Genomic DNA, 25,930 nt, shown 5'->3' with positions numbered 1-25,930 from the left:
AACTGAGCTCAGAGTCTGGTGGTCAAGACCAACCCACACTGATCTGCCATGGCGCTGGCGCAGTAATGGAGATTAAAGAGGTCTGCGGGAATCTCCTCATTTCAAAACCTTTTCTGCCTGCCTCCCTCCAGCAAACCAAGCTTAGGTTTAAATCTAGAACCCGCTCTTCGCTCTTCACTTGGGGGTAAGAGTCCTCCCTGAAACTCAGGTGGATGGGGGGTGGGGAAGGGAGACCTCCTTTCACTCGAGTTCCAACTCCCTCCTCGAAAGCCAAGCCACCAAAAAGCTCTGCACCCCCCGAACCCCCAACTCCGGAGCAGTGAAGGGCGGGGGTCCGGAGGCCGGGTGTGCAGGGGCGGGGGCGGGGGGAAGGGTCGGGAGTAAGGGGTGGCTACACAGCGCAGACTTTCCCGCAGCCTCCCCAGGCCCGGCCGCCCCCGCCGCCGCCGCGGCCTCCCTCCCACGCGTGGAAGCCGCACGGCGCCGGAGGCGGCGGCCGGGCTGGGCGGGACGGTCACGCGGGCGGCACGCGGCCCTGCGCCGCGGGCACGTGAGGGGGCGGAGCCTGCGCCCAGGATCCCCTCTCGCGGCTGCTTGCGTAGGAGCCCGGAGCCCGCCCGCGCCCGGGCTCGCGCCTGCACCCGCGCGCCCGCTCCCTCCCCGCGCCGCCCCGCCCCGCCCCGCCCCGCCCCGCGCCACCACCCCCGCGCCGCTGCGCGCGCCGCCTCCGCCTAGAGAGCTCCCGCGCGGGGGCGGGCCGCGGAGCCGGGGGGGCGGGAGCCGGCGAGGAGGAGGCAGGAGGGAGGCGTGCGGACTGGAGGAGTGGGGTCCGGGGTTGTGCGACGGCCCCCTCCCCGGGAAGCACCCTCCCCCCACTCCTCCAGAGGTGCTCTGGGGTTTTTGGGGGGATTTGGGGCGCGGGGAAGTCGGGCTGCGGGATAGAGCTGCGCGCTGGAGGAGGCGAGGGGTGCAGTCGGGTGCGAGAACCCCTCCTTCCCCCCATCCACCCACGCGCCCTCCCGACGCTGATGATGTCCTGCCCGCTCCGCTGCTCTGGCTCCGCTCGTGACTCTGCTTCGTGCTGGCAGAATTCCGCAGCGTGCACACGGGGGCGGGGGCGGGGGCGGGGGCGGGGGCGGCGGGGCGGGGGAGGTGTCTCCTAGCGTTGCCCCTAGAGCGTTCCCACCTTGGGGCCTGCGAAGGACCCCACTTACCTGCCCCCACCCCCCAGACGGTGGCCTCACACAGGTCATTCCCAGGCCCATCCCCTGTGTCCCCATCCACTCCACAGGACAGTCTTTTGTCTCCATCCGGTACCTTGTTCCCCACCACCATCCCAAGGGCAAAGAAGGCACCCATCTTTTTTGGGGCACTCATAACCCCACCTCCGGTATCCACATGGGTGCTGGCAGCAGAGGGGAGTGGGGCAACACAGGCTGCCCATGCAGCCCCTTCGATGTACACGATCTCGGAACAGAGCAGTGGAAAAACAAACAGGAACTCTGCAAGAGGAGATGGAACCAAAACACCAGCTCGTTTCCACCCTCCACGTGTTGATCACTGAGGACGTGTGTCCGCCCCCGGGGTAAATATTGTGGTTTGGTTCCGCTCAGCACCCAGAAGACGCACTCGCTGCCCCTGGTAACTGGGCAGCAAGGCCTTGCCCAGGGCTCTGTCTTTTGGGATGCAGTGCTTCTGACGTAGGGTCCAAGATAAGGTGGTGTGTTGGACACACAGAGAGGGGTAGGGCGAGAAAATAAATATTATGAAAAGCAAGACGTACTCGGTAAATCAGAGTTGGTGCCCTACAGTTGGCAACACCGTGCACTGGAAGGGATGGACTCCTTTTTGGAGGCAGGACTGCGTGAGAACTATGTCGCCCCTTGCCTAGCCAGAGGCTGATTTGGGATGCAGCCCTGAGAGAAGAGATCCTGTCTTTCAAGTGGCAGTTGCCTGGGCTGAAATTTCACGGGGAGTGGGGAGTGAGGCAGTGGGGCTGGGCCTCTGATCTGGGCATTGAGAATTCCCGCTTCCAGGGATAAGGACTATCTAAGAGCTTGACCTGGAGAGGCTCTTTAAAACTGCTAGGCAGACAAGCTCTATCATCCCCTCAAAAGAAGTCTAAGAAGTAGGTTCAGTTTTCTTTGGTCCTCCTCTGCTGTAGGCTACTGGATGTTTGGATCTGATTGCCTTTAACTTTGGAAACTTGAGGCCATCTTTCAGAAAGGCTGTTACAGTCCACGCCATATTCCTCAGATTTCCTGTTGTTCTGGATAGCACAGCAACTTACTCTTTGATTTGAGCTAATTTTACTACCTGATGTCTGCTGGAAGGTGGGGATTTATGTGCAAAGGGCCTCAGGAGAGGGCTTCACTGCTTGGGGTCGAGATGACAGTGCCCAGCTTTCAAATCCTTTGAGCACTTATTGATTTATTCATGATTTTTGAGAGCTCATTATGTTCTATGTGTAGGGGGAGAAAAAAATTTCTTTTACTTTTTAAGTTTCTTCTATCTGTTCTAAGAAGTTGACATGAGACAGATGAACAGGAGAAAATCAGACTTAATTTTGTACATATAGGGAATCCATACAGACCTGAGATTCCAAAAACAGGCAAAATGGGGTATATATGTCATCTTGAACTAAGGAGAAGGGGGTAGGGGGTTTGGAACCTCAAAGGGAAGGAATACAACTCCCAGGAGTAAATGTTTGGTAAGCAAGTGGTTGCTAGACCTGTCAGAAATAATGGGACATAGACAAGACTTTGATCAAAGAGACCTTGCTAGGTTCTTCCCTGTCTACCATTCCTAGTTCATATTATAATGCAGTTATCTATGGTGATAGCTCTCTTCTTAGAGCAGCTCCTCTGCCTAAATTCTTTTAGGCAGTTGGAGTGAGGTCAGAGTTTCTTCCTGAGTCTTTTAGACCTTAATTGTTTTCAGCTAGAAATAATCTGCATGCCAGTGGGGCACATTTTGAGGCAGCCTACCCTTCAGCCCTACATGCCTTGTGCAAAGCACTGGGAAAACCTAGTTAAAATGAAATGAGCTCTAATGGGGAGGAGTTTGGCGTCCACTGGAAAGATTGTGAATGGTTATGCCACAGTGAGGTCATTGATACAACTGGATTGTGGGTGAGATGCAGTAAGGCCAAAAGCTGTCGTAATCTGCCCTGGGGAAATACATCAGTCAGCTCCAGTTACTGGTGCTGCAGTACTCGGTGACCAAAACATTTCAAGTAGCTTAAAACAATCAAGGTCCACTAGAGGTCCCCCCTGGTTCTGCCTTGTGCTCTCTTCATTCTGGAACCAAAGGTAAAGGTATATAGTCTCTGTGTGGGTCTGGCTGATCTCGATGGCAGAAGGAAAATAGATATGGCAGAGCCAAGGAATAGCTTCTGCTCCAAAGTGTCGTGTCCCCAACTCACACTTCATTGGCCAAAGCAAATCATGTGATTTAAGTTGGCAGTAAATGGAGCAAGAAGTATAATCTTTCTGCACGGTGAGGCCAGTGGGAAGGGGCAGTGAATATATAGACTAACTTACAATCCTCCACAGCCTCCCAATCAGCCTAGGCTGATTGCAAAAGCAGATTAGAACGGGGGCAGGTAGGCAGACAAGGTAGGAGAAGATATTCTGCAGCCACATGGGCCACAGTCTTAGAATTATAAAACTTCCTGGTGCCTTCAGGACAACCCAGTCACCCCTCATTCAGCGGTCTTTCCTCCTACATCTGCGTAGTATAGGGCATTATTCTTCATCCACCCCCCCTTCCTTTCTGTGAATCTCCTTTTAGGGGCTTGCCCCCAGCCCTGTTTCAAGGATTGTCACTAGAGAAAGGTGCTGATTGATTTTGTATGTCTTCCCAGAAAAAAATGGACCCAGATTACCCCCCAAAAGACTCTTGTCTTCCACAAATACTGGAAAACAAACAAAAAGATCAGCAGATTGTCATGTGGTTCTTAACACCTTAAAGACTGCACGTGGTGGGTCTTGATGTGTATACATGGGAGCTGGGGGCTACCAGAGTCACCACTGCAGATGTCAAGTCTTCTAAGATTCCAGCCTGTGTTCATGGGACACAATTTCAGGGCCACCTGGATGTCAGCAACGCAGCCTCTCTCTCCGGGTAAGCCTGATCAGTAACGGCCTCATTCCCATCTTCGTCTAGCACTTTCTATCCTGTTTTAGGAATTAAAAGAGGACGCCTCTTGGCCAAGATGCCTAGATGTTGGTGTCAAACAGCCCCTCAAATGCTATTAAGCAAGAGTAAAAATGCTGTTATTGATTTCTGAACTATTAATGAAACCTTGCATAGTAGTTAGACTTTGACTCAGAACTGGCAGGCTATTAGCTTCACCTAAATATTCTTTCGGCCAAAACAAGTCACAAGGCCAAGTCCAACACCACTGAGGCAGAGAAATATACTGAAGAAAAAAAAATCCAGGTTTTCTCAGTGCTGCAAAAATTGAGATTAGCAATGGGATTAGGAGTACTCGAAATTTCCAAAATTCCATCTGTATTGCCTTATTCACAATCGTCTCATGTTCATGTGAACATGCATAAAAGGGTTCTGCTGAGGAAATCACATATCAAGTGTTTTCCTTCTCTCTAACTTCCCTTTCCCCTGGTCCCAGCCTTCAGGCTTCCTCCAGATTTTCCTACAACTGTCTGTGATTCGTTTCACCTGTTTTTGAGATTGTGAGGGATGATCCAAGAACTATTGTTGGTGTGTATCCCGAACAGGTGAGTGCCCACCTGTCTGAATATCGTAGAAGTCATTCTTGTTGTGTGTGGAAGTTGGATAAGAAGAGATTACTTCTTGAGCCCTTTCCCATTCTACAATATTCAAATTCTGGGTATCCAAGTTAATTTCTGACCTGTGTAGTTGATTTTAGGACACAGGATTTGATCTGTGAATCTTTGATCTCCTTGTTTCCCTTGTCTTCAATTTGGGATCCATCAGGGCGTAGGACCACAGTAGGCTCATACACCAAGAAGACCACTGTTCTGTCCTCCCTGGGGGAAACTATGAGGAATAGAAATTGCAAGAATGTAAGTTTCTCAGCACCCACATTTTTTTTTTTTTAATAGCACTTCTCTCTGCCTCTGGACAGCTACTGGTGGAAGAACGGTTCTAGAAACATTAGTCTCCCCCATCCTTTTTTTTTTTAAATATACATTTATCTAAGAAAGAAAGCACAACTTTATATTTTTTATTCCAGGGGCTCAAAGCGCCCAACACCAGGAAGTTCTGCTTAGTGTCTAACTTTATTCTCTATGGTTAAAGGCCATCCTTTCTCCTTTCTCATCTTTCACATCTTTGCATATGGTGAAGGCCATCTGTAATGTTGGTTTTATGGAGACCTGTTTGTTTTGTGTTTCTAGAAGAAAGAACTGGTATTGTTTTCTCTTATTTCACATCAACGAAGAATCACAGAATGAGTGTGATCATCCCCATAAGAACTTGCGATATCCTGAACATTGCCTTTGGAGCCAGACTGTCTGTGTCCTAGTTCCAGTTCTTCTACTTACTAGGTGTGTGGCCTTGGGCAACTTATTCAGCCTCTCTTGTTTACAATCTCCTTGTATGTAAAATGTGATTACAATAGTACCTAAGAAACAGAGGTTCTCTTAAGGGATAAATGAGTTCATGTATGTAAGGAGCTTAGAATAGTATCTGGCACATACATGTTCATACATGTTCACATAGATGTAAGACCTAGCCATTGTCCTCAAAGAACCCAGACCCCAGGGAGGGAAATGGCACTGACCACACTGAGGCACTGGAGGATAGCTGTTCTCTTGACGAAGACGGTGAGGGGATATGGGTAGTTGTAGGAACACAGAGAGAGGAGGTTACAAGGAGGTAGATTTTTATTTAAGGTAACATCTTCCTAACAACTAGAATTTATCAAAAAATTAGTTAAACAATGGGATCCTCTGTCATCGGAAACAGTCAGGCAAATCCTGAATACCCATCCAGATGGATGGTAAATGAAATTCTCTAGAATTTGAAGAACAGACTTTGCAAATGGTTTGTTCATGGACTGGATCTCACTGCAAAGGTGTTTTATTTGGGCTGCAATGTATTTTTTAGAAGTGAAATGAGTTGCCAACAAATTAAGAGGTTTTTTGCTAAACAATATAGATTTTTTTTTTTTCTCAGAGTTGGAAGATCTGACAACACTGAGTCTACAATGTTGTATGTCAGTCATGGAGCTGAGCTGTGGCTACTCCCTTAAGACAGAGCCCATTTTATGTATGTCTTTTTTTTTCTTTTTAAAGATTTTATTTATTTGACAGAGAGAGATCACAAGTGGGCAGAGAGGCAAGCAGAGAGAGAGAGAGGAGGAAGCAGGCTCTCTGGCAGGCTCCCTGTAGAGCAGAGAGCCCGATGCGGGACTCGATCCCAGGACCCTGAGATCATAACCTGAGCTGAAGGCAGAGGCTTAACCACTGAGCCACCCAGGTGCCCCTGTATATGTATGTCTTATGCCTTCTAGGATCTCTCCTCTTATTTATGGGACTCACTTGGCTCCTATGTTATTCTGAATTTAAAACACCTGTGGCAGAAGGTTTGCCTAGGAGGAGGCTCGATCAAGCCATATCACCTTCAGGATGACCTGATCCCACATGAACTCCCTCCTAATTCTGAGAGCCTGTACTTGTATTCTGGGACACAGGTCTGACCCCTAGCACAACACCATTCACCAAACGGGTCCTGCACACCTACTCCTTGCTATGCCCAGTGACTGATCCTGGCACTCTAGAATACTACACTAGACTTCAAGGGGTCCTAGATTAAATATTGAAAGGAGAACATTTGTTTCCTTTACTCACTATTCACTGAATACTTCCTACACCAAATGTGTGTGGGGTTTTCCCCAGCAAGCAGTTCTCCAACTCTGTGGATGCCAACTGGGTGTCCTACAATTCAGCTCCATTCTGATACTGACTGCCTGTGTTTAGCACTGATCCCGCAGGTGAAGGGCTCAGCCCCACAAGACTGCCCAGCCCCTTTCAGACGCCAGCTGCAAGTCCAGGTTGTCACCTTGAACTTCTGGTCTTCCAGCTAAACATCAGAAATTCCCACAACCCTCCCCTCTCATTGATTATTTGCTAGAATGGCTCACAGAGCTCAGAAAAGCAGTATCCTTACCAGATAATTGGTTATAAAAGGATAGATGCTGTAGAAACAGCCAGATGGAAGAGATGCATGGGGCAAAGTGTGGGTGTGCTACCCTCCCAGCATTTCCTTGTGGTCAGCAACCTGGAAGCTCCTGGAACCCCAGGGATTTTTTTTTTTTTTTTTTAATGGCGACTTCATCACACAGGCATGGTGGATTGAATCATTGGCCACAGGTGATTAACTCAAATCCAGCCCCTCTAAAGTCCTCAGAAGACAAGTCAGGGACTGAAAGCTTCAACCCTCTGAATACACAGCTGGTTCTGCTGGCAATCAGCCCTCTGTTCCAGGGGCTTTGCCCAAGTCACCTCATTAACAACTTCCCCGGGGTGGCTGAAAGGGGCCTATTATGAATAACAATATTCCTTTTACACGTATTCTTTTCATCCCTTAGGGAACTCCAAAGGTTCTAGAAGCTCTGTGCCGAAAGTCCAAATATCGATCTATTACAAATCACAATGTCACACATATATTTGATTCTTTTTGTGGTAAAAACACATAAGATTTCTCATTTTTACCATGTTTAAGCGTACAATTCAGGGACATTAAGAACATTTACAATGTCGTGTGCGATCATCACCACCATCCATTTCCAAAACTTTTTCATACCAAACAAAAGCCATACCCATCAAGAAATAACTGCATTTCCTCCATCCCTTCAGCCCCTAGTAATCTGCCATGCTACTTTCTGTTTCTATGAATATTCTATTCTAGGAACTTCACGTAAGAGGAATCATACTATATTCGTCCTTTCATGTTGGATTATTTCACTTAGCAGGATGTCTTCAGAGTTCATCCATGGCGTAGCATGTATCAGAATTTTATTCCTTCTTAGAGCTAAATACTACTTCACTGTACTTAGGTACATTTGGCTTATTCACTCATCTGTGGATGGACACTTGGGTTGCCTCCACCTTTTGGCTGTGGTGAATAATGTTGCTGTGAACATTGGTGCAGTCATATCTGTGGAGTCCCTGTTTTCAATTCTTTGGGGGTGCATGTGGTCCTGTTAAATTTTAATTCAAATTAAACAATAAACTTCCAGCTCTTTCTTCTCATTGTTCCATAAGGCAATAATTAAAAAAAAAAAAATCCTGGTCCTTCCGTTTTACAGATGCAGAAACTGAGCTGAACTCAGGGCTGGAAACCAGAATGGGAAACTCAGTCTTTGTTGGGTCGTCACACCAGAGTAACATTCCCAAGGACCAGGGCTATGTCTGTTATCACTGACGCATCCCCAGGACAAGTGACTAGGATGCATTCAACGTGTTTTGAAAGAATAAGTGAATGGTTTTTGTGCTTTTCACTCTAACAGAGCTTCTAGAACAAGTTCCCGGTGTCTGGGACACTTATTCTCCTTTTCCCGGTCTCCCTGTTAGACACTCCTCCACGCGAGGGACTTGGACAGACAAGCCGGTCCCCCAACTTGCAGTTGACTCAAGTGATGACAACTCCAGTGTCAGTCCAGCCGGGAAAAGGCGGCTTTCCAAAGCGCTTCTGGTCACAGTCCCAGGAGTCCGTCTTTGCTCCCATCCCGTGTGGGGTTCCATTTGAGCCCCGCCCCTGAGTCCGCTGCAATCCCGGGAGCAACCGGCTTCTGGCTGGCGAACAGGACCCACGGGCGGGGGCGGGGGGCTGCCTCTGGCGGGGGGATGAGGGGGGTTCGGACGACTTTGAGGCAGATTTTGTCAGGGAATCTCTAGGCTGCTGCTGCCTGCTGGCAGGTCTGCCTGTCCTCCAGTGCGCTCCTGGGGTTCGGGAACCTCAACCCAAATTCCCTTTTGTTTAGAAACGGAGACAAAAGTAATCTTAATGGAGTGGTGGAAAGCTGCTCTCGGGAAACCGCACGGCCGGCTTGGCATTTGCTTTAGAAAATGAGGGCTCCGAAAGGATTCCCTGCTCCCTCCGCGTCGGAGCAGCACCACTCGGGCTCTCGGAGGAGGGAAGGGGTGTGGCGGACATCATCTGGGGCCCTTTGTCCACTGCTTCCTGCCTACCCGACAACAAAAGCTGTCATTAACAGCACAGTGATGGGAGGCACGAGGCGCTCGCGACCGTGTCTCGCTAATGGGGAGAGGCTGGGTAAGGAAGAAGGCGAGTGCCGGGGAGAAGCACGCGCAAGGCATCCATTTCAGGCCCCCAGAACAGTCAGGCTTGCGGTTCAGTTTCACCGGGGAAATTTCTTAGACTCTTTAGGAGGGAGATGCCGAGACAAAAGGTTTGGTGGGGGGGGGGGGGTGGAGGTGAGCTCGCGCAGGTTTGGCCAAAAATAGGGAACCCAATGCATTTCCCTATAGCCGGACGGGAGGCCCCCAGAGCGCCCCCTCCCTCGGCTGGAAATGGGCGGGCGGCCCCCCGGGCAACAGAGGGTTAACCCCTGGGGGCTCCCGAAGACCTGGGAGCGGGCTCCGGATTGAGAACTGTTATCCCTTGTTATCTTTCCTTTTGCCTTTGCTTTCCATTGTGTTTGGATTTCTGGATTTGGCTGTTTCTTTTGAATATTTAAAATATTTAGGAGAAAAAAATTCATCCCAGTGAATGGACCGGAAGCCCAGAGGGACGGGGTGGGGGTGGGGAGGGGCCATCGGGACTCCTGGTTCAGAGGAAGGGCATTCCACAGAGCCAAAAAGACCTCCACCTGGGCGGAGGGGCTTCCAGATTTGACGACCCACCTTCCACTAGTCGGCTTTGAGGACAGCTTTGATTAACAGGGACCCCCACCCCATCCCATGGGCGCTCCTCACAGACAGTTTGAGCTTCTGCCGGCCTGGGAGCCCAGGTGATCCCACGGTTCAGTCAGGCATCCTTATCCTTCCTCCTCTGCTGACCCGGTGGGGAAAGGGCATGAAGGAGAAGGGCACACTCTCCCTGAATGTGAACGAAGAGAAAATGGAGATCAGGTTCCAGAAATGATGGAAGAAGTGGAATAGGTCGCTCAATAATACTTTAGAGCTTCTTAGACCTGGGAGCTTATGTGATATTCATAAGAGAAAATGTTAAAACTTGGGTAGGGAGGGCGTGTTCAGCCTATGACAATATGGATTAGAATTTTCCAAAGCCAGCAGGCTTCACGTGAGGCGAAGGGTGCTGAGCGCCAAGGTTGAGTGAGAGAAAGGTAAGGTGGCCTGGGTGTGGCACTATGGAGCCAGAAATTGAGGCAGAAATGAAGAGACAGAGCTATTAACTCCAGAATCCCAGAGATGGAAGGGAGGTAGGAAGGTATTTAACTAGGGGGACCTGCTCCCCAGAGGAAGAATGGTGTTGGCCCACATGCTTGAGATGGAAGCATCCAGTCGGCTTGCTTATTTAGGGCCCTAGAGAGATGACTAGGGAAGGGATAGTAGCTACTTCTCAATGGAACCTTGTAGCTTGGAAGCCCTGGGGAGCTGCAAGAATTACAAGGAGCCGAGGAAGTGGCTGGAGAGGCAAGACCAAATAACATCTGCATCTTTCTTAGTCTTGCATATAGTAGCGCTGACAGAGAAATCAGGCCCCAGGAAATGGTGAGCTGGTGTTAAAAATCAGAACTGGGTTTCCTGAACCAAGACTTACGTGATAAAAATGGGCTTTCTACCAAGGACAGACCACATCTGAATGCGACCATGACCATGGTGCCTGGTGGGAAGGTCCACCACCCAATCAACATAAAGCTGAAATTTGAGAGAAAGAGGGAGGGAAAATATCTGTCTGCAATGAAAACTGGAAATTGTGGAGAATAAGCCTGGCATTGGTGAAAAATAGAAAAATGAAGAAGTTCTCAGTGAAGGAATGACGTTTAAGTGATCTCAGATGTGGACTTCTGTTTGGTTCAGCCAACCTAAGGTCAACCAGGAGGAGTGTGTCCATTATACTTCAGTACTTCAAAAATTTTTTAAAAAAAAGGAGTCAACTAGCAGGAGACTGGAAAGTGGGAGGAGAGAGTCAAGTTGGATTTATTTTGTGACTCCATGTGCTGGCTGCATCCCTCTCGGAGGACCACCATTCTTGTCAGGTGGTAATCTGTTATAGCAGCTCTCTTCAGATTCTGGTATCCACCCCTCCTTTTGCCCTTCCAGAGCTTGGAATGGTAACAGATACCCACAGTTACTAGCTCCATTCTTTGCTGGTTTCCCTTAACGTTGCCCACAATACTTCATCAGCCTCTTTCTTAAACTCTCAGTTGCCCCACTGGAGAGCGCCAGGCACTTCCTACCAGGATCCCGACAAAGACAAAAATCTGATAAATGACTTCAAGTTGAAATTGTAACATGAGGTTATTATACGCTCAAAGCCAAAGCCATCACCAAGACTCTACCGGATGAAGTTTATGACATGGGGTCTATGATATTAAGGATGGCCTTCATTCAAATCAACTGGACTCATTGCAATGAGCCAAGGAATAGGACTCAGTTCATTCATTTATTTAAAGAAATATTTGTTGAGTAACTGCTGTATGCTATTCAGTACATTAGGAATTGGGGACTCAGTGATGGGCAAATGACAAGCTCTCATGGTGTTTTCAGTGTAGGGGGGGAGAAAAACATTAATCACATAGCCACAAATATAAACATATAGGTAGAAACTAGGGCAAATCCTTAGCAAGATAACTCCAAGTGTCTTTGAGGGCATCTAATAGCAGGCTAACAAGGAGTAACCTCCTTTGTGGAAGTGACAGTAAGCTTAGCCAGGCACAGGCCAAGAGAGGGAGAGAAAAGCAGTGTAAGCAGAAGGAAGAACATGTTCAAAGATTCTGAGGCTGGAAGGGTTTTACAGATGTTCGGTAAATCTAGGAAACCCTCTACAGCAAGCTGAAATTGGCTTTAAGTGCAACGGGGAGGCTTTAGGGAGTTTAGAGCAAGAGAATATCATGATTTGATGTCATAGAAGCTTGGTGGTAGTACCGTGGGGAGCACAGGTGGGGATGAAAGGAAAATCAAGTGATGTTGCTGTGGGAAGTCCAGACCCCTGGTTGGGTTAACAGTGTTGTGATGCTTTCCTTGTCTAGGGAATTCTATATCTAGCAAGGGGGGCAAGAGGCCAACTGAGCTCATGGGCATAACAATTGGGGGCTCTGTTCTGTCATAAACGTTGCCATGGATAACATTCTTGATCTGATTTTCTCTTTCAGAGAGATGAGACAGCAATGAGGGGAGAGCTCTCACTTGGGACCTAATTCTGACCCGCAAGGCAGAGCTTGTGGATAAGGTGGAAGTGTCTGGAGGAACAGAAGAAGTTCTTGAGAGAACAAGACATGTGATTTCATGGTATAAGTGTATGTGTGTGTGTGAGAGACAGAGACAGAGAGATAAAGACGAGTGAAAGAGACAAAGAGATATGCTAGAAGAGCAAACCTTATAGACTTCAGAAAGAGAAGAGCTTATGGCTAGAGATTCAAAGAAGTAAAGGCTTAAAAGGTACAGGAAGCACAACTGTGTTAGTTTGCTGGGCTTACCGTAATGAAGTACCACCGACTGGTGGCTTAAACAATGGAAATTTATTGTCTCACAGTTGTGGAGGGCAGAAGTTCAAAATCAAGGGGTCGGCAGAGTTAGTTTCTTCTGAGGGCCGTGAGAGAGAATCTGTCCCAGGCCTCCCTGCTTGGCTTGTGGTTGGCCATCTTTTGCCCTTGTCTCTTCACATTGTCTTCCTTCAATTCATATCTGTCCCTGGATCCAAATTTTCCCTTTTTATAAGGACACCTGTCCTATTGGATTAGGGCCCACCTTGATAAACTCATTTCAGCCTATTTCTATAAAGACCCTCTCTCCAAATAAGGTCACATTCAGGAGTAATGAGTTTTAGGATTTCAACATATCTGTTTTTAGGAGGCATAATTCAATCCATAACAATTACCTGGTAAAATTCAAGCAGAACTTAAACTAATTCATCTATCAAACATGATTCGGGAGCTTATTCTGTACCAGCTACACTACTAGGTAAGGTTTGCTTACTTGCTAAGTAAGGTCTTGTTCACTGCTAAGTAAGATAATGGCCAAGAATGGCCCCCAAGGAACACTTGGTCTTGTGGTAGGATACGGGTATACAAAAGCATATCAGATAGGTTAGCAAATGTTATGATAAATATATTTATTTCTGTGATACACTGTTATATGATACAGTTTAATGTAAAATTAGAGGTAAGCACAGGGTACACAAAGCAAAGTATACAATGGATGGTCAGCTCTACTCAACGGGGTCAGGAAAAGCTTCTTGTAGGAGGTAATATGAGCTTAGTCACCAAGGATGACAAAGGCATAGCCTAGGTGACATGGAAGTGAGTTCCACACAGAGGGAAATTCATGGAGTGAGTGAATGCAGTGTGAGCATGAGAGCATAGCTTCACGGTCTGTGGAAGGAGATGAGGTTAGAGAAATCGGATAATGAAGGGTCTTAGGTCTAGGATAAAGAATGTGAACTTTATCCTGAAAACGGTGCCGTGTGTGTGTGTTGGCGGGGGGTGGACAACATCTAGGGGATTTAAGGAAGGGAGCGATAAGATTAGATTTGGCTTTTGTGTGGAGAATGGATTGAGGCAGTTGTGAAGGAGTCAGAAAGAGTAGTGATTAGGCAGAGAAACAGAAATGTGAGAGGAAGAGCAAATGAGAGTGAGAGTGAGAAAGAGACAGATGGAGAGCGAGATTGAGATTGCAGAGGGCCGGACCAGGGCAGTAGAGATGGAGAGGGGAGAAACCATCACACAGAGTACTAGGGTGGGATTAAAATCTGTTAATGACAATTTAATTGTGAGGGACAAGGGAACAGGGAATTTAGGATGGCTCCCAGATATCAAGTTTGAGGGTATAAGTGGACTATGGTGTCCATTCATAGGACAGGGACTTTAGGAGGAAGAATGGATATTGGAGATTAGTTCTGTTTGGACGTGCTGAGATTGAGATGTCTGTGAGAGTCAGGTAGAAATATGAAATAGAAAGTTATTGTACATACAATCTGGAAGTCAAGGAAGAGGTTTGGGTTTGAGATAATTTCTTGGGAATTGTCAGTAGTTGAAGTCGTGCACTTGGATAAAGTTACCTAGTATGAACTCTTAGAGTGGAAAAATAATATAGGGCTCACAGACAAAAACTTGAGGAAAAGAGCATTCCACATGTGTTTAAAATAACGAGCCTCCAAAGGAGATTGTGAAAGACCAGCCAGATGATCCTGGAGAAGGGTGTAGCAAATGTGTTGTCACAATATTATAGGGAACAGAGTTAACATTGGCAGATGCCCCTGGAAGATAAGATGAGGAAAAAAAAAATGAAAGGGATCTATTGGATTAGGCTATTCTGTGGCCATTGGTTACTTCACTGAGGTCAGTTTCAGTAGAGTGAATACAATAAAGGCTAAGTTGCTTGGATAGAGGAGTGAACAAAAGGGGAGAGAATGGAGGTGAATAGTGTAGATGATTCTCTCAGAAAGCTTGGAAGTGTGGGGAGAGAGACCTTACCTAGAGGGGCAGAGAAGATTGGGAGTTGTTGAGGATTTTTCTCCATGAGAAAGTGTTGGTAGTGTCTATAATGAATGAATAGAATAAGGAGAGGGAGAAGTCAAAGACACAATAGGGAAAGGGATTTTTGGAGATGAAAAGGATGGGATCCAGAGCAAAAGTGAACAAGTTATCCTTGCAGGAAAGATATCATGGAGATGGTAGTGGGTCCAGCAACTTCAGATGGATAGGCAGGAAGTTGAGGAATTCCTCAATAATGTTGTCTATGTTTTTCTTCCTTGACATATAAGAGGTGCTTCATTTCTGGGAAATGAGATGGGAAGTGGTTGAAGAGTAGAGATAAAAATTGATGAAGGGAAGAAAAACTTGTAAGGAAACATATCAAAAAGGGGGGGGCATATCAGCCAGAGTTCAGCTGCAGCTAAAAAAAAATCCATCCTAGCTATCTGAAAGAGAAAGAGATTTAATAATGTGAATTGGGTGCTTACAACATCGTTGGAAGGACTGGAAGGCCGAACTCTAATCTAAGACTCCAGGAATGAATCCAAGGCATCTCACCATTGACCTTCCAGAGGACTTGCCACCTCCAACACAGTCAAGAAATTGAGGAGTCTGGAAGCCACTGCTACAAATGTGGAATCCAGGAACGCACTCTTCAGCTGTGATAAAGGAATCAGGACGTCGAGATGCAACTTAGGATACAGGGCCAAGGTTGCAAATTCAAGATTCACTGAGTGTTTCTCATTGGCAGGACCTAAGTCATAATTTAAACCAAAATCTAAAAGTGCGAAGGATTCTGGGAAGTTTTTGATTTTTCATTCCCTGCAGTATAGGGATGCAGAGTTTTATTCTCACACTTTAAATTATAAAATAACAATAGCAAAAACATCATGCTCCCACCTGATAAAACCATCCTTTCATATAAACAATTCATCCATCCATCCATCCAACCACCCATCCATTTTTTTAGTTGAAATCACATTTTTGCCTAATATGTAACTACAGATTTTGACAAGCCTCATTAATAGCCACAGACTTTCATCCTTGAATAATAGATAATTGCCAAGAATCTCCATTTTAGCCAGATACAGAAACAGCCTAGTAGCTATTTACCTTGTCCCTTGTAAAGTTTACTATCCTCTTTCCCATACACGACCTCATTTGATTATCACATCATTTGGTGAACTGGATATACATGGGGACTACTGTTTTCATTTTATAACTGATGTAAGTCTCAATTGGTGCAGTATCATACAAATTTTAGTTGTATTTATATTAACTTCAAATTTCTCTAGTATTCAAATACATTTACAGTCCATCAAAGAGAAAGAGGTTGTGTATTACATTCAGTAATAATACTTGTGTGAGGAACAATACAGGTTGGGGGGTCAGTTGAGTCCCGTTGGGCAGTGTACTAATCTGTCTAGAAGAGACTGGAAGCGACTACCTTAGCCTTGCTAATAATTTCCTTTTTTTCAGCTTTATTGAGGTATAGGTGACAAGAAAGAATTGTATATATTTAAGGTGTTCGATCTGATGTTTTGACATATATATATTATAAAATGATCACCATAATCAAGCTAATTAGTGTATCCATCACCTCACATAACTATAATTTTCTTCTTTTGTGAGCATACTTCAGATCTGCGCTCTTAGCAGATTTCAAGTACACGGTACTTGTTAAGTACAGTCACCATGCTGAACTTTACATCTCCAAAACTTATTTATCCGGTATAGTTAAAACTTTGTACCCTTTGACCCCTGTCTTCCTCTATCCTTCTCCCCCCAGCTCCTGGCAACCACCAACTCTACTTTCTGCTGCTATGATTTTGACTATTTTAGATTCCACGTATAATTGAAATCATAGTATTTGTCTTTCTGTGTCTGTCTTATCTCACTTAGCACGATGCCCTCCAGGTTCATCCACAGTGTCATAGATGACAGGATCTCATTCTATTTGTGGCTGAATAATATTCCGTTGTGTGTACCACGTTTTCTTTAACCCTTCATTCCTTGTCAGACATTTAGATTGTTTCCGTATCTTAGCTGTTGTGAATAATACACTTTCATTTTGCGTCTGTCCATTCATCCATCCACCCCCTAACCATGGTCGGCATCAGGAGCTGGTCTGATACAGTACAGTAGACAGATCAGATCGAGAACAGCAGCTGCAATGGAAATCACAGTGCGATTTCTGTTACATAATCTGCCGTTATTCTCCAACTCCAACACATGTCTGGGGAAACAGACAGGCTCCATGAGGAGATGAGGATCACCAGTAGCTTGGTGGTAAACTGGCTTTCAGAAAAGAAAATAAAAAAATCCTGATTTGTAGTGTTTGCCGGTTTCGATGGTTTAAATAGTCCCAACTCGGCCAATTCCAAGCTCCCAAAGTGACGTCACTGCAGATGAAGTTGGGAAGTAATGTTCACAATCTTCACAATTCTTATGAATAAATGAGAATAATGTTAACACATTCTCACAGGTGTGTATGAGCTGATTCCAGCACGCCACTGGGTCACCAACCTTGCATTTTTTTCAAGTCTTCTGTGGTGGCACTGCTCTCTCTGATTCTCCTAGAAATGTCGTACCAGTTTTGATCTCCCTTTTTGTTACTATTTTGTTAGGAAAGGCCTGACGAGAGTTTTCACTTGGTCCTTCCTCTCATGCCAGTCCTTACTCCAGAGGTCAGGCAGGCGATTTTGCCTGTTGCTAAGTATATTTGTATTTTCCAGCTCTACATTCAGGACCTTAAGAAACAATGATATGAATTTGTTGGACTCACTATGAAATAATTTGGGCCCAAACTCCATTTATTTCCTGACTTCCGTTAATTCTCACTCAACCCATCACCTGGAATTAGCGTTAACTCAGAGCCAGTAAGAAGTCCTGAAAAGTCTGGGATTTCTCTTTGATCAGGGCACACTCACTCTACTTAATGGCCACAGAAAAATCTGGGTGGCAGGTGCATACTATAAATGTGCAGTGTTATATGGTACAGAATATGAAGTTTTTCTATTTACCCGACTTAGGTTGGGGATTTGGTGAAAACCTATAAATCTCCTGACGTCCTGAGATTTTGCCTGTCAGATCTCTAGTTTGTGTGTTTTTTAACTGAATGTGCAATGCTTCACGTGTTTTAGCCCTTGGTACCCAGATCGATTGGCCACCACCAGAGACGACCCTCACCCCCTCTTGTGTCTATTCTGACTGACATTCTGGTCCTGCTGCCTTCTGTGTCCACTTTGCCCCTGGTCACTAAGTGTCACTGCATCGCCCATGCTGGGATCTCATGATTCCCATTAAAACCCACGAACACGTTTCAATGGCAGTATCTTCCATCATCAGCCCCAGGACTGTTTCAGATGTTTCTCTCTGTCGGGGTGAAGGGAAAGTCTTTCGGTCCCTCTCAGGGCATATAAAGTGTGGATAAGCCAGTCATGGGTGGTAAACCCATTTCAACATACCTAGCTCCCTAAGTCACTGGCTTTCTCCCACATTATACCTAAGAATTCGCTGGCATGTCAGTTTCACTCGGCTCTTGTTGAAGCCAGACTTCAGTTTGCCAAGAGAAGTAACACTAGAACTTCTATCACTTTCTCAAGCTGGTACGCCAGCCTCAGAATCTCTGGTAAGCACAGCCATCCTGAAAAATTAAGCTGTGTTTCCAACTACATTCGTTTCTCCCTGTTCTGGAAGGAGTGGGACCTATTCTTATGACTATGTCTCAGGTTTTCATTGATATATAAATGTGCGCGTTTTGGTGTGTAAGCATTTGCTAGATTCACCTTTATAACTGACTCCTTGGGCACGTGGAGATTGTCTTTTAGCCATGGCTCTGGGGTACATGGGAGGTTGTGGAGTGAGGGACAGTCCTAGTCTTCAAACAAGGCAGGACCAGTCTCCTTAGGTAAGGCAGGAGGGGGTGTTCCTACTAGTGAGAGAAGCCTGGTGGACTGATGGGGTTCACGGTCTTCACACTGAACTGGGTTTTCCTAAATATCACCGTTTTGAATTTTGAGACCAGAGTCAAATGGTCTCAAATGGTCTCTTTCCGAATCACTGTCCCACACCGAGCTGCTGGCGTGGTTTTTACGTCTGGTTGGCTGAAGCGCATTGGAGATGAAGCATCGGTTTGAGCTCAGAGGGTCTGTGACTTGGCGATTTGGAACGTGAGACAAGCTGTCGAGGTCAGCCTGTCTGTCTTTCCCAGCACCTGGACTCCCCCGTTGGAGCTGTCATCCCAGCACTGCGATGCGCAGTCTGCCTGTCTGCCTCTCTCATCACATGTGAAACCATGCACCTGTCTTGTTTTCGTTATGTCCCCAGTGCCCAGCAAGGTGCCTGGAATACAGAAGTCCTCAGTACATATTTACTGAATAAATGTACCAATCAAGGAATAAATGACTGAATGGTTATCTTCCAGGTTGTTGTCCTTAGTACTCGGAGGAGTTACCCTGAATATGTTCCTTCACCCATCCGGCCACCCGCCACATACTTACTAAGCATCTACCCTGTGCAAGACACCTTGTCCCTAACTTCCTTGTAGTGGTTAGTGGTTTGTTTTTAGTCAACAATCAATCTGCTTATTGTGTACAGAGTAGTTCAGATACTGTCCGTGGTGGGGAGAATGTAATCTCTTCTTGACTTTAAAGAAGGAACATTGGAGCCAGGCAGAACTGAGATTGAATCCTGCCTACAACGTTTGATATTTTGGAAACCTTGAGCCATTTACCTTTTGGAGTAAAGAGTTTCTCCTTCTGTAAAGTGGTTTGAAGAATATCTACTTGCAGGATGGTCCTGAGTCAGCCTCAGTGAATGTTGTTGAATGATGAGATGTAATGGGTGAATGAATAAATGAATGAATGAATGAATGAGCGGTGATCGCCCCACTTAGGCTAGGTGGTCAGGCACAGTTTGGCTCCACTCCCATAGCCAGAGTCCACCTGCTGGCTGAAAACTCAGGATGGGTACAAGAAAGCCTAAGCCTCAAGCTTTGCTTAACCAAGCAAAAATGGCACAAATTGGGCGACAAAGCAGAGCGCAGGTGAAGTCCTCCCCCAAAGTGGACCTTGAGCCAGCGGCAGGGGCCCTTGGGCAGGTGACCCAAGAGACAGACGAACCGCTCCCTGGACTGCTGAATGTCCCACTGCCCCAGCCCCTCCCCTTCCCCCAGTGATCTGGGTAGCGCGATGTTGGCATGGTGACCAGTCAGCCTGTCTCCCCCTCCTCTGCATCCCGACGACAAAGAGGCCCTGAGGAGTAGAATGGGGCCCTGCGGGCTCGGCGGGCTGCAGACCGGCAGGGAGAGCGGGTCCAGAAACTGAGGGGGCCTGGCCGCTGCACTCTGCGCCGGGAACAATGGAGCCGTTGCCCTGGCAACCAGGGGCGGCCTCTCCCTGGGGCTCAAAGCCGAGTCTGGGAAGAGGTGTCCTAAGAAAGGGAGGCTGGGACCAGGGGAGGGGAGTGCCTGTTCTCAGAGCCGCCTGTCCCCCAAAGAAGGGCCAGGGGCCGCCTTCCAGGAGGATGAGCCGCGTCTCTGCGGACGGTTCCCCAGGGCGTCGGAGGAGAGCGGCTGAGCGCAGTCCGGGGCGGGCGGAGTGGAGCCTCGGTGGAGTGGGTGGGGGTCGCTTCCCCGCGGCGTGTGACGTCCACTCTCCACTGCTACCCACTCCTCCTCCCCTCCGGCCTCCCGAGGGCTGCTTTAGGGGCGGAATCAGGGCCCAGGGTCAGCGGCGCAAGGGGTCCCCCCACCTCGGGGCCGTCCTGCAAACTCTGGGGTGTGCGAGGCTGCAGTGGGTACAGGTGAGGTGGGAGGGGCAGGGCCACATTCTCCAGCCTGACGGCGGACACGTGTCCTGAGGGGTCCCGGGGTTTGTGAAGGTGACAGCTTCTGGAACAGGGCCGTCCTGGCTGCAGCTTGGCTGCAGCCCCGACCCGCTGCAGGAGCCCGAGGAGCCGGTTGTGTCGGAGGCCAGGTTTCCCCAGCTGAAAAGCAGGACTGACACCGGCCTTGGCGTGTTGGGATGGCATAGAGGAGACGGCCCCTGGGAGGCACCATGAGGGGCAAAGGGGCCCACTGTGGGGTAGCTTCCCCTCCCTTCCCTCCCTGGGCCGCACCTGTGGCTGGGAACCCTGGAGGGGTCGCCTCAGTTCTACCCAAACTGTGGCGATGCTCCCTCAACACAAACATATCCCCATTCTCCCCAAAAGGCTCTCCTGCTCTCATGAGCCTCCCAAGGAGCACAGTCCGTGAGGGTCCTGGGCAGGACATAACCTTGTGGTGGTGACCAGAGCAGTCTTTGAGAATGGCCAGTTACAGGTGTTTCTTGCCTTTCTTGAATTTTCTCCTTTTCCCCCTTTGGACGTGGGTTGCTCTTGCTATAAAGAAAATTGTAAGGGGAGATGAAACACACCTTATAAAAGGCCCCAGTACTCAGAGGCGCGGGAGGTGGCCAGGCTGGGCCCTGAGTGTGTCCTGGGCCTGGGGCCCACTGCACTTGCCTGAAGAGAAGCAGGTGGCTGAGGGGAGCCTGCCTCAGCTGGTGGCCACCTGAACAAGAGGACCCAGAGCGGAGGCTTGGCCGTGCACAACCTGCTCTGTCCCCCTCTGCAGTCAGCACCCCACAGGACCCGGGAGCCTGCGTGGGTGTTGGGGGATGAAGTCTGGAGTCACGATGTCAGCCAATGCCTAGTCCTTTCAGAACAAATGGGTCCCTCTTGTGGCCACAAGGCCTCATGGCAGCCGTTTGCCACCCCAGTACCCTCGGCTGTGGCTCAGACAGGTGTCTGAAGGGAGGCACACCAAGGACTCCGGACCTGGTCTGGCCTGGCTCTGGTGTACCCAAAGTCCAGATCACACCTGGCCTGGCTCTCCGAGTCGGACTGAAGAAGCAAGGTTCTTCCTTGCTTCTTCCCAAGGGAGAACCTTGTGGAGACTGAAAGGCAGCCTTTCTGAGAGGGCTCACCACACTGCGGTCCTGATGGATGAGGGGGGCTGCTGAGCAGACAGGCTGGCTGCAGGGATCTCACCCACAAAGGCGGTCTCAGATCCAAGATGACCGGACAAGAGTGCACATACTAATTCTGGGGAGTCTGTTATGTCAGAGTCCTGGGCTGGGCTCGTGGGGTGTGTAGGCAGAAATGAAGAAACTAAGAAAAACACACTTGTGGCTCTCTAGTGCCCTCACCCTGGTTAGTGTGTTCATTCCAGACAGAAGTTACTTGGGACACTTGGAGCAGCCTCAGGGGGCCTGTGAACCCCTCAAATTATATGCAAAACACGGGCTCAGGAGCATTTTCCTAGAGAGGGTCCAGAGTTTTCACCAGCTTCTTGAAGGATTTAGAAGAACCAGAACCACAATGAAAGGAGATGAGACCCGAACGTTCTCATCTGATGCGGTATGGGCCTCAAAATGGCCACCCTGTCCGGAGGCAGATGTGCTCAAATGATGCTGTCTGCTTCCATCTGGGGTTCCCTCCGGCTGTCCTCAGGGTAGCTTTCCAACGATGGAGGGATGTCAGTCTCATTTCTCCCTGGCCACATCTGGCTTTTGTCCCCAGAATGACCCAGCTTCATCACCCACCTTAGTCATCAGCTTTGGATCCAAATGACTGTCAGCCGTTTCCAAAAGTGCCATCCACCTTAACAAGGCAAAGATTTGTCACCCTCAAGAGTATTCAAGTGAACATGACAGGATTGCCGCAGGAGTTCCTGAAACTTCTTCAGAACTCTGAGTGGGAAAAGAGTATATAAAGGTATATAGTCTTTGGAGATGACTACTTTAAAGGTCTGCTAGATCAGTAAAAACTCACTGATGTAACTCAGTAATGATCAATTGTAAGCATAATGGAAAACTAGGAAGGCCCAGAAGGTGAGATAAAGGTTCAAGGAATGTATAGAGGCAGTCAGAGAATGCACGAGTTGTGGTGGCCAAGAATGGGCCATAATTCATTCATAAGGCATTCAAGAGACATTTCTCCATGTCCACTCTGGACCCCAGGCAAATAGGACAGGAGCTCACAGTGGATAAAGGAGAGAGGCCCTGTTTGTGCCATGTGTGCTAATGCCCGTGAACTAGGGATACAAAAGTCCTTTACTAGAGATTTCAGCACATTTCCCCTTGTGTAGATATGTGGAAGGACTAGCAATGGTCATAAAGGAAATTCACTCATCATGCAATAAATATTACTGAGCACCTACCACTCACCATGTTCAAAGTGCTATGGCAAGTAAAATCTCCTAAGAGGCTTAAAGTCTAGTAGGAGAGATAAGTATAAATACACAAAAGGGAGAATGTGATCAAAGTGTCACAGAAGAGACCAGACAAGGGGCTGGGGAAGGCAAAACTTGGAAGAAGGCTGTGGTTGATGACCTTAATGGTTTTGGGTCCTCATTCCTCCCTGTGTCTGTGTCCATTGCCATGGGACTTCTCAGCACTCTCTCACTGAATGCAAGTTGTAATTCCTGTCCCAGGATCATGGATAATAGCACAGGCCACATAAGCAGGGTATTTTAAAGTGCTCATGTGATTGTTCTCTAAGGCTTCTGCCATTGCCACAAGAAGAATGTTCTGGGCTATGTCCCTGGTCCCAGAAGAGTCTCTGGAAGTAGGACAGGCAAACAGAACCCATGTTCCAAGAACAGGGGAGGGGGTGAGGACCCTCAGAGTGCCCCAATCCGGTTCATGGGTCAGTCAGTGGTCACCTCATTTTGACGACATTCCCTAACACGAAAAATTGAATTTGAAATTGCATTCCACTTCAATGCCTAAATGGCAGTATCAGTAGGCGGATGGGTTAGAGGCTACCACACCGACCAGTGCAGGTCTGTGAACTCCCTTCACCTCCCTTCTGCCTCTTCATCCTCTGGCGGCGGGGAGCTCCCTGGATTGTGAGCATCTCTGCACCTGGAATGCCATGTGGTCTGTCTCTTAGTTACCAAGTTTGGTCCTCAGAAGCTCAGCCTGGTGTCCAGCTGCCACCTGCAGGATTTGGAGAGTAATGGGCAGAAGTTGGCCTGGTCCCTTATCCCTGGGGCCCCTGGTCTTCACTAGCTTTGCCCAGAGACACTCGACTGTAGAGAGACTGGCTGCTGAGAATGATTCTGGACATATTATCAAAACTCTAGGGAGATGCCTTACTGGAGAAGCCCCGGGATCTCACCTGCCTTTTTTATGGAGGTAACACGTGGTAAGGGTCTGGTTGGGCCTTCCTGATTCAAAAGGGGTCAGGGCTTGTTTCCAAATGGTATGAAGTACCTCCCGACATTTCCAGAATAGCTGGGCTTTCTGTAATAGGCTCCTGCAAAGATTTTGGGGTTGAAGGGTATGGCCTAACTCTGGAGGAAACTCAACTGCAGATAATGGATGTCTGCTCTGAAGTCAGTGGGTCTGAAGCCTTTTTTTTCCATTTGAGCCCTTATGGAGAACATAATTCATGTTTATCAGTAGCAGTGCTTCTCACATAAGGGCTCATGTTCCCCAACGGGAGGTTCTAGATTTCTTGAGGGAAAGGTCGTATGTAGTATAGAACTGGTCTTTTCAAACTTCCAGTCATGAAAGCAATGTGGAGCACACACGCTCACATCCCCTACCCTCAACTTCAGCACACACAATGGCCATATATAGTATTTTAAATATTGAGCTAATGCAAAGTCAAGAAGGATAGATCACGGTACCAGCAGCACTGCAACAATGCACAAGGCCTGAGAAAATCTCGACAGGCTGAGGAACTCTGGTCTCAGGCTCCATACAAGGCCAGGAATTAGGACAACTCATGGACAACTGAGATTTTGCAACTGGGCTCTGTGTAAGGACAGGAGCCAGGAATGAGACCCAGTCCACTAGGTAAAATATTAGAACCTTTAGCCTTCTACCTGTAGGAAGGTGGGACCCTAGTTGATTCTCCATACAGTGTGGAAACCTCATAGAAAAGGACATGAAAACATGTGTGACCTTGTAGAGATCCCATGTGAGACTGCCTCAAAAACTTCCTGTATAAGGGAGGTGTCCTCAACCCCAGGTACTTGTGGGATTACCTCAAATGTTAACTCCTACTGAATAAGGACAATGAATATAAAATATATGAGGAAGTCCAGCACCACTCAATAATTAATTAACTCAGCAGTTTTCTCCGGGTATCTTTTGTGTATCAGGGGTTAGAGATACATCAGGGCACAAAGTTAAAAACTTACTACACTGTATGTTAACTCGCTTGAATTTAAATTACAAAACAAAAACAAAAACAAAACAAAAACTTTGCAGTTAGAGCTGACTTTTAGGTTGGGAGTGACAGACATTAAATACGCATTGTACTCACTGATGATTGAAGTTAGAGAGAGAAGCAAAGCAGGAAAGGGGATTAGGACATAGTGGAGACAGATGCCACAATATTACAAATATCATGATCAGGGAAGGCCCACAGACATGATGAGTGGAGTCAAGTGGATTTTTGGGGAAGAGCAAATGCAGATGCCCTGAGGCAGGAGCGTGCTGGAAGTTTTAAAACATAGTCACGAGGCCAGCGCAGCTGAAGAGGACTAAGAGGGAAAATAATAGATGAAGCCAGAGAGGTGAGCCAGATTTTTTTTGGGGGGGGGGTAAGTCTTTATGGCATTGCAACTGCCTGGTTTTTAAGCAGAGAAATGACACAATTTGACTTACGTTTTAACAGGAGTTAGGATTGCTCTAGGATTTTTTGACCCAATTAACTGGAAGCAGGGAACTCAGATGGGAAGACCAAAGTTAGACAAGCATCTCTGAGAAGGATAAGGAATTCAATTTTGGACGATGTGAAGATAAGGGGTAGACAGATGATGAATTGAGGGCTAAAAGAGGCTATCTGTGCAGGAGGTGTGATTGTGGAGGTGTAAGTATGGAGAGAGGATCAGAAACCACATAATCAGATGAGATCACTAAGGACGTGAGAGAATACAAAAAGCAGAGATTTGAAGACTGAGAACCAGGGAATTCCAACATTATGGGGTCAATAGTCCACAGGCCCAACAAGTAGAATTTATTCCAGATGAGTAAGGAATAATTGAGTGATTTGAAAAGTAAGAATGCTGAAAATGTTCAAGGCGGTAAAAGAAAGACTAGCATCCACAAAACAAGGAGAGATCATGAAACATGAACAGGCAGATATGATGAATAAGAACCACCCAAAAACCCTATGAATGAAAAATATCATTCCTGCAACAAGAAATCTCAATGGATAAGCAGCAGACTAGACATAGCTGAAAAGTTACTGAATTGGAAGACAGAATGGAAGAAATCCACTGAAGTGAAAACAGATAAAAAATGTCTTCAGGTGGCATTT

This window comes from Lutra lutra, chromosome 10, assembly GCF_902655055.1.
Source record: "Lutra lutra chromosome 10, mLutLut1.2, whole genome shotgun sequence".
Lineage (NCBI taxonomy): Eukaryota > Metazoa > Chordata > Mammalia > Carnivora > Mustelidae > Lutra > Lutra lutra.
This window is presented reverse-complemented; position numbering follows the sequence as displayed.